The following is a 10,221-nucleotide window of genomic DNA, read 5'->3' on the forward strand; positions in this document are numbered from 1 at the left end:
ATATGTATAAATATAAATATTTTTCTATCTATTTATCTATGTAATTATCAGAGAGGATTAGCACTTCTGGTAGGAGATCTTGTAAGCCCCTTTTCAGGGCTGTTCATCCATTTTTGATTTCCATATTTACTCAGCTCTCATCTGTGGTTCTAAAAAGCTGTACCAACTCAGTAGCATTACCCAGATAAAACCATCTTGACAGACGGACTAAACCAGGTTTGAATGGTACTTTGTAGACCAAAATCTATTGGTGAGTAAGGGAGGGTTTCTACCTCAAACATGTAAAGATTTCTCCTGGCCAAAAAACAGGTTTGGTGGAGCACTTGGAATTTGATCAGGAATCAAAGGTACCAAGGTTACCCGTACAATATTGCCAGTCCTCTTGCTTATTGGAGGAGGTTGATGCCTTTGTGCAATTCTGCCTCACTTAAATGATATCTCTGATTCTCTCTGAAAAAGAATGACAAATTATATATGCAAAATAAATACAAAGTAATTGGAGATATCTCTCTAATCTAGTTCTCTCTGAGAAACATAAGCAGAGACATTTTTAAAAGCTTCATTCTCCCCAGAGATATAAGCAAAAAGAACCAAAATTTTGAATGGGACTGGGATATAACAGCATGTAGGGCAAAGATCAGATATTTCATTTATTGCTTTATTTTTTAAATTTTGAGTTCCAAATTCTATCCCTCCCTCCCTCCCTTCTCCCTGAGACAGCAAGCAATCTGATATAGGTTATACATGAGCAATCATATAAATGAAACATTTACATATTTGTCATGTTGTAGAAGAAAATAAACTAAACAAAATTTTAAAAAAGAGAAAGGAAGGAAGGAAACAAGGAAAGGAAATGTAAAACAGTATGCTTTGATCTATAAGTAGTCACTATGTAGTTCTTTCTCTGTAGGCAAATAGCATTTTTCATCATGAGTCTTTTGGGATTGCCTTGAATCAGTATATTGCTAATAATAGTTAAATCATTCACAGTTGATCATTACATAATATTATGTATGATGCTCTTCTGTTTCTGCTCATTTCACTTTGCATCAATTTATGTAAGTTTTTCCAGGTTTTTTTTTTTCTGAAATCATCCTGCTTGTCATTTCTTATAGCACAATAATATTCCATTACAATCACACACCACAACTTATAAAACCATTATCCAATTGATGTGCCTCCCCTCAGTTTCCATGTCTTAGCCACCACAAAAAGAACTGCTTTAAATATAGCCCCCCCTTTTAATCTTTTTGAATTAAAGATCTAGTAATGGTATTGCTAAGTATACACTATTTTATAGACTTGTGGCATAGTTCCAAATTGTTCTCCAGAATAATTCCTCTAATAGTACATTAATATTCCAGTTTTCCCAAAATTTGTCATTTATCATTTCCCAAAATTTATCATTTTCTTCTTCTATCCTATAAGCCAATCTGATAAGTGTGAGTGATTTTAATTTTCTTTTCTCTAGTCAATAGTAATTTTAAGCATTCTTTTTCCTGACTATGGATAGCTTTGATTTCTTCATCTAATTATTATTATTATATATAATATAAATTATATATATTAAATATATATTATATATAATTATATTACTTTTTAAAGTCCCTTTAACCACTTAAGGAATGACCTGTATCCTCATATATATATATATATATCATATATTTCTATATACATATATGATATATATATATATATATATATATATATATATATACAGAGAGAGAGAGAGAGAGAGACAGAGAGAGAGAGACAGAGAGAGAGAGAAAGAGAGAGAGAGGTTGCTGTCCCCCATGCCATAGTTGTTTAGCTATATAGTATAGCTATTATAGATCTAACTATTAGTGTGAAAAGTAATTATATTCATATAATACCTAGGTTTGTCTTGGCAGGTTAGACTTCCATGTACTTTATATTCTCTACAGTTAATTTAAAAGAAATTTCTCTATCTCTTGTTTCTGGAGTTTGTTGTTAATACTTAGAAATGCTGATTATTTATATGATTTTATTTTATAACCTGCAACTTTGCTAAAGTATCTAATTATCTCAACTAATTTTAGATGATTCTTTAGGATTCTTTAAATATACCATCATATAATCTACAAAGAGTAATAGTTTTGTTTCTTCACTACCTATTCTAATTCCTCCAATTTCCTTTTCTTATATTACTTTCTTAGCTAGCATTTGTAATATAATATTCATTAATAGTGGTCATAATTGGCATACTTATTTGAACTTTGGCCTTATTGGGAAGGCTTCTAGCTTATCCTCAAAACAGATGTTTGCTGATGATGTTATATTGGATAGATATTATTTATCATTTTAAGGAAAGCTCCATTTATTGTTATTTTCTCTGGTGTTTTCAATAGAAAGGGGTATTATATTTTGCTAAAGATTTTTACTGCAACAGGGGGAGATAACTTAATATTATAGTATTATATTAATAATTAATTATCAATATATGATCTAACCTTTTCCCTTCTATTAAGGTTCACATCCCAAAAAAGTAAGTCAGCTTCTGAAGGTTATGGTTGAGTGATAAAATTTGCTGCTATCCCTCAAGGTACATGCTTGGTTGGGACCCCACCACGCAGAAAAACATTTTAGTTTAGAACATAAACAGAATCCAATATGAGTGAACTTTTGCCTAGAAGTGGCCCCCTCTATTAGATTTTTGGGTAAACCAACTCATAAAGAAGAAATTTAGCTAGAGAGGTCCAAATAGATATGGCTCTCCCTTATCCAGATCTTGACCTGCTGAGTCCCATGGTCAAACCACATCCCCAACAGGAGGAGGTAGAATACTTTTATCCCACCTCCCAATTAAATCTCCAGTAATCAGATTAGATGTTCATCTGTCAGGGGAATTCCCTTTGAGAAGGGATTAAAGGAACTATAGGGTCTACCTTGGCATTTTTGCCAAGAGAGAAAATAGTGGACATCACTTTAGTGATAGCCAGCTCATCTAATTAATAGATTGATTTTTAATTACAGAAACTCCGTCTTTTCAAGGTTTTTTATTATTTTCAAGAGATAATCATAATTTCTGTTGGTTTTGTCACTGATATGGTTAATTATGTTGATAGTTTTTCTAATATTGAAGTAGCCTTGAATTCTTGGTGATAAATTCCACCTCATTATGATGTATAATCCTTGTGATATATTGCTGTAATCTCCTTGCTAATATTTCATTTAAAGATTTTGCATCAATATTCATTAAGGAAATTGGTCTATAATTTTCCTTTATTGTTTTTCTTTTTTCTGATTTAGGTTTCAGTACCATATTTGTATTGTAAAAGGAATTTGGTAGAACTCCTTTCTTTCCAAATAGATAATATTTTGTATTAAAATTAATTGTTCATTAAATGACTTGTAAAATTCATTTGTGAATCCATTTGGATTCTGTGGAATTTTTTGTAGGAATTCATTGATGGCTTCTTCACTTTCTTTTTTTAAAATGGGTTGACTATTCTATTTCCTCCTTTGTTAAAGTGGACAATTAATATTTTGGTAAATATTCATTTATTTTGCTTAAGTTGTCATATCTATTGGCATATAATTGGGTAAAATTATTCCTAATAGCTATGGTAATTATTATAATAATTATAATTTATTTATTTAATCTTTATTTTATTGATGAGATACATTTTCTTTAAAATACTGCTTTGACTGCAATCCATAAAGTTCACTGTTGTCTTATAGTTATTCTTTTTAATGAAATTATTGCTTCTAATTTTTGTTCTTGGATTCCCCTTTGTGTGTGTTATCCCCATTTTGAACCAATTCCTGTGAAAGTAAGGTTTAATCATTGCCCCCATCTTCTCCTTTATTCTAATAGCTCTTTCATGACTTTTTTTTTTTGTGAGATAATTTTAACCCCATTTCACCTTTCACTTTCTTTCTTTCCCGATGCAATCTTTCTTACTCATTGATTTTATTTTTTGGGATATCATCCTATCTTAGTGGGATATCATCCATACCCACACTCTCTGTCTATGTATACACCTCCTAATTGATCTAATAGTAATAAAGTTCTTAACAGTAACAAATAGCATCTTGCCATGTAGGAGAATGAATAGTTTAACCTTATAGAATGTCTTATGTTTTCCCTTTCCTTTTTATCTTTTTTAAATTTTTATTGACTCATAGTTGAAGATCAATTTTTAAATTTGTCTTTAGTCTTTTAATTAGAAATAATGGAAAGTCCTCTGTTTCATTAAATATCTATTTTTCCCTTAAAAATTCTACTGTTTTGCTGGGTAGATGACTTTTGGTCACAGTTCTAGCTCCTTTGCCTTTTGGAATGTCATATTTCTGGCTCTTCAATTCTTCAATGTAAAAGTTGCTAAATTCTATTCAATCTTGACTTTGGCTCTACAATATTTGAATTGTTTCATTCTCACTGCTTGCAATATTTGCTTCTTGACCTAGAAGCTCTGGATTTTGGCAATAAAATTCCTGGGAGTTTTAATTCGAGGATTACTTTTAGGTGGTAAGCAACAAATTCTTCCAGTTTCTATTTTGCCCTCTACTTCTAGGATATCAGGGCAGTTTTCCTTGATAATTTCTTGCAATATACCCAACCTTTTTTCCCCTCCCATTCATGACTTTCAAATAATTCAAAAAGTAATTATTAAATTATCTTTCTTGGATTTATTTTTAGGTCAGTTGTTTTTCCAATAAGAAATTTCACATTTTCTTTTCTTTATTTTTTTCACTCTTTTGACTTGGTTTTGTTTCTTGATGTTTCATAAAGTCATTAGCTTCCACTTTCCTAATTCTATTTTTAAAGTATTCTTTTCCTCAGTGAGCTTTTGAAATGCCTTTTCTTTATTTGACCAATTCTTTTTAATAGGTTGTTTGCTTCAGTGAATCTCTGTCTGTCTTGCTCTTCTCTGTCACCTTAGTGGCAGGATAGACAGGGATAGACAGAAATTCCCTTAGTAGCTTTCTTTCATTAAGTTCTTTTTTTCCTGTTTTGTGACTTTGCAATTTTATATAAAAGTTGGGCTCTAATTTGAAACTATGCTCAAAAAGTTATCAAACTGTGCATACCCTTTGATCCAGCAGTGTTACTACTGGGCTTGTATCCTAAAGAGATCATAAAGGAGGGAAAGGGACCCACATGTGCAAAACTATTTGTGGCAATTCTCTTTGTAGTGGCAAGAAATTGGAAACTGAGTGGATGCCAATCAGAGGGTGAATGGCTGAATAAATTGTGGTATATGAATATTATGGAATATTATTGTTCTGTAAGAAAATGATCAGCAGGAGGATTCTGGAGATGCCTGGAGAGACTTACATGAACTGATGCTAAGTGATGTGAGCCGAACCAGGATATCATTGGACACAGCAACAAGAAGATTATAAGATGATCAATTCTGATGGACGTGACTCTTTCCAACAATGAGACGATTGAGGCCATTTTCAATGACCTTATGATAAAGAGAACTATCTACATCCAGAGAGGGGACTATGAAAACTGAGTTTGGACCACAACATAGCATTCTCACTCTTTCTGTTGATGTTCACTTGCATTTTGCTTTCTTTCTCAGTTTTTTTTTTCTTTCTAGATCCGATTTTCCTTATGCAGCAAGATAACTATATAAATATGTATACATATATAGGATTTAACACATATTTTAACATAATTAACATGTATTACTACCTGCCATCTAGGGAAGGGGGTGGGGGGAACAAGGGGAAAATTTGGAACACAAGGTTTTGCAAGGGTCAGTGTTGAAAAATTACCCATGCATATGTTTTATAAATAAAAAGTTTTAATAAAAAAAAGATTAAAAATTGAATAAAGCTAGATATAATGCTTATAACAATAAAGAAGTTTTAAAAAAAAAAGTTGGGCTCTTCTGTTTTGGAGAGAACACAGTGCCAAGTTTTTGTGCCAGGGCTCAAGGACTTGCTGCTGGTTTGTACCAGGGTGAGGTCTTTGCTGGCTTGCTTGGGAGCATGTCCTTTGTGCTGGTCTCTGTCAGGAGCATGGGCTTGCTGCTGAGCTGTCCCAGGGAGGGCCTCCCTACAGATCAGAAAGGGTGGGATGAGAGGGGGAGGAGCTTTGCCATTAGCCCAGACTAAGGGTGGGCCCTCACATCCTCCTGGACTGGGTGCTGGCTTGCTTCGGGTTCTGACTTTGCTTCACATTCATACTGAGGGTGTAGCCTCCCTGGGGATTTGCCCAGGAGCTGAGGGCTTATACTGGAGGCATGCTCTCACTGGAGGGAGGGACGTTGCCCACACGGGCGGGGCTTCACTGGATACCCTACCCTCCTGCTGTCCACTCCCCTGGTGGGGCTTGGCCGGTGGCTGCTGCTGACTCTTTGTTCCCCTTCCAGCCCAGTGGGACAGACCTTTTCTGATGGCTCTCCAAGCTATCCTGGGCTGGTAAGCTGCTTCCCTGTTCTTAAATTGGTTCTGAAATATTTTTCAATGTTGTTTGAAGGGGAATTTGGGAGGGCTCTAGGGAGTGTCCACCTCAATTCACCATCTTGATAGCAGAAGACCTCCTCTAAGTAAGATACTGATATATAGCTATAACTGCTTTCCAACCTTCTCATTAAAACTTATAGTTTCCAACTCTCTCCTTATGTTTGTAGAATTTTGAGGCACATTTGTATGTGTGTGTATGTGTAAAAATATGTTACATATTATATATACAATATATGTATGATATGTATATGTGTGTATATGTTATATATAATACGTATACTTTATATGATATGTGTATTATATATGGTTATTTATGTATGCATATACATAGTTATAGTTTTGTATAGTTGTATAATTATAGTTATGTCTGGAAGAATAAGTGAAATGAGAGTCTTTTCCTGAGGATTTTTAATGCACATTTCTAAACTTCTGTCTGCTCATCTATAAAAGGAATAAAAATGCCTAGATAAAAGGCAGGTTTCAAAGCCAGGAAGGCCTGGGCTCAAGTTTTGACTCCAAAATACTCTTGCTGAGTAAACCTGGACAAGTCCTTTTACTTCTCAGTGGTCCAAGCAAGCAAAAGTTTTTTTAAGCAGTGGCTAAGCGGAAAATTTGACAACAGTTGTAGATTTCTGAACCTTTGGAACACAATGACCAAAAATGAATTCAAAATAAAAAATGTAATAATTCCAAAGGGTTTCTAGCAATGTGTGTTCTTGTTGTACCTCGCCACTTCACTGAAACCTTGGTTCTGAACATACAACATGTGCACTTTGGACTGCACGTGCCCAAATACTGCCAAAAACACTTCAGCTCAAATTTGAGATGAGGTCACATAAAAATTTCTTGGTGGAAAAAGGATTATATTTGGGATAAGTTTAAGAAGACCTGTACTGATAGAGAAACTTTCTACATTTGGTAGTTTTTACCAATGAAATCATAATGCACCCTGTCACTCATAATATCTGTAGTATCTACTTTACAAGTTTATTTGTTTCTTTGTTTGCTTTTTTAACAGCAGATTTATAATAAGTTCAGTGGGCAAGTCTTAATTATCATGTCCATTTTGTGATCCAAGTTAAAAGGGGTACATAATTTATGATGTTTATGATCCTGGTCTAGTTTTAGAATTCAAAATGCAATTATTGTATTTGGAATTATCTGCCAAGTTGGGGAAAATGAGTGAGTTTCTTACTTCTCACTTTTACTCCTGGCAGACTTCTCTCCTAATTTCAGGAGAGAAATGGGAAAGGGGCCACAAGCCATCATTATCTGCAGACTAGGCTTTTGCAGGTATCAAAGACCAGAGGCTCCCTAGCGGGTCCATGAGCCTGTCACCAGAATGGCACTTCAGGACAAAGCAAGGATAGGAAAGAGATATTGCATGAATAACATCTAATATTCATTTTTACCACCCTTCTAGCCCTTTGCCTCCCAAACTTCTGAACCTTCTGGGCCTACATCCTTTGCCTAAATTCATAGCATTCTACTCTTGGCTCAGCCCCTTTAATTTGATATTCCCAAGAATCTGATTCTTTCCTTGCCTCCAATTACAAATGCTTTATATACCATTCTGAGCCTCAGACTCCTCATACAAAATAATAATAATAATAATTAAAGTTAAATAAAATAAATAATAATATGAAATAAAATAATTAAGTAAAATAATATAGTAAATATTTATGCAGTGCTTATTATGTATAAGGAACTGTGTCCTAAGAGCTTTACAATTCTCATTTGATCCTTACAGTAACCTTGTGAATAGATGTTATTATAATCCCCATTTTACAGATGAAGAAACTGAAACAAACAGGGATTAAGTGGTTTGCCCAAGATAAGTGTCAGACTGGAATTAAAACACACACACACACACACACACACACACACACACACACACACATATACACACACACATATTTATACATCAACACACATAGAGGTGCCCACTGATGGTTTTAAGACCTACTGGCCCACTGGAGAAACTTACATGAACTGAAGCTGAGTGAAATGATCAGGACCAGAAGATCATTATATACTTCAACAATACTATGTGATGATCAATTCTGATGGACATGACCCTCTTCAACAATGAGATGAACCAAATCAGTTCCAATAAAGCAGTAATGAACTGAACCAGCTACACCCAGGGAAAGAACTCTGGAGATGACTATGAACCACTATAGAATTCCCAATCCCTCTATTTATGCCCACCTGCATTTTTGATTTCCTTCACAGGCTAATTGTACACTATTTCAAAGTCTGACTCTTTTTGTACAGCAAAATAACTGTATGTATATGTTTACATATATTGTATTTAACTTAATACTTTAACATACTTAACATGTATTGGTCAACCTGCCTTGTGGGGGAAGGGGTGGGGGGAAGGAGGGAACAAGTTGGAACAAAAGGATTTGCAACTATCAATGCTGAAAAATTACCCATGCATATATCTTGTAAATAAAAAGCTATAATAAAAAAAAGACCTATTGGCCCATAGTCTATTTTATTGTAACCCTCATCTACTCATGGATATACAGCACCAAATTCATGCAAACTCTTCTCCAGGGATTAATAACTATGCCAGTAATAGTAATTTGCCTTATTATATTATGTCACCATGCTCTTCCCAGATCCAATAGAATGCACATGCCTCAAATTGCATAGTAGCTTTCCATCAATGCTTTCTCACCAAGCTGCATCTATAAAGGTTATATAGAAGGTATTCTAGGTTCAGGAATGCCTTCTAAACCCATAATCCAATCAGCTTGAATGAATCTAAAGGTCACATTTTGTATTCACCAGGCTGTGATTACTCTTAACATAGTATAATTCAGGGGTAGCAAAATTTTGCCTCTGAGATAAATACATCTGGATGGATATTTAAGGAAGGGGAGCATATCAGACTCTCATTTCGTGGACACTTCAAGCCCCAGATCTCTGAATATGATTCCTTGTCTTGAAACCTTTGTTCTACTATACCACCATTGCCACCACCTCTATGACAATCATATCAACAAGGCAGATATAAAAGGGACCTTAGAAGTCATCTAATACAATTTTATATTTGAGAAAATTAAAGCCCAGGAAGGGCAAGAGCAACTTGCTCAAAGTTAAGTAGGGAAAATGTGGAAATTAAATTCAAATTCTTGGTTTTCAGAATACTTGACAGGTTTTTCTTTAAAACTAAAATTTTAATGATATTGCTTGGTTAATTCCAAACAAGTCCTAAGCAGTTTAAGCTAGCAGAAATCGCCCCAGCCTTCCCACCAAAAAAGTTAAATACACATTTTGCTAATGGAAATACAATATAACTGCCCTTCTCTTCCACTCCTTAAATTTACGTCAGTATCTCCACATTTCTGCCACCTTCTAGTGCTTGAGGTTCCCACGTAGCTGAATTGACACTGTCTTTACAAAGCCCATAGTGTCCCAGCCAAGAAAGGGGTTAAAATTCAGCAAATATATTTTCAAAGCACTTCACAATGACTTCTGAGTTCTTCTGTCACACCTCTGAGAAATAGTTGAATGGTATTTCCTTCAATTTTACAGAGAAGGAACTGAGGTTTTAAATGACTTGGTTAATAAGTATATCCAAATGGGCTAGAATTCTCCTTACAAAGCCTCCAGGTTAGTTATTGAATAGTAGACCTCCATTTCCAGGCTTTTAGATACTTGGGCACACTGCATCTAGTATATTGCAAATCTCCAGAGGTCACTTACTGCAAGTGATGCTTACCTTTTAATCATAGTGATAGAAGAATCTCTCTATGCACAGCT

This window comes from Sarcophilus harrisii, chromosome 3, assembly GCF_902635505.1.
Source record: "Sarcophilus harrisii chromosome 3, mSarHar1.11, whole genome shotgun sequence".
In the NCBI taxonomy this organism is placed as follows: Eukaryota; Metazoa; Chordata; class Mammalia; order Dasyuromorphia; family Dasyuridae; genus Sarcophilus; species Sarcophilus harrisii.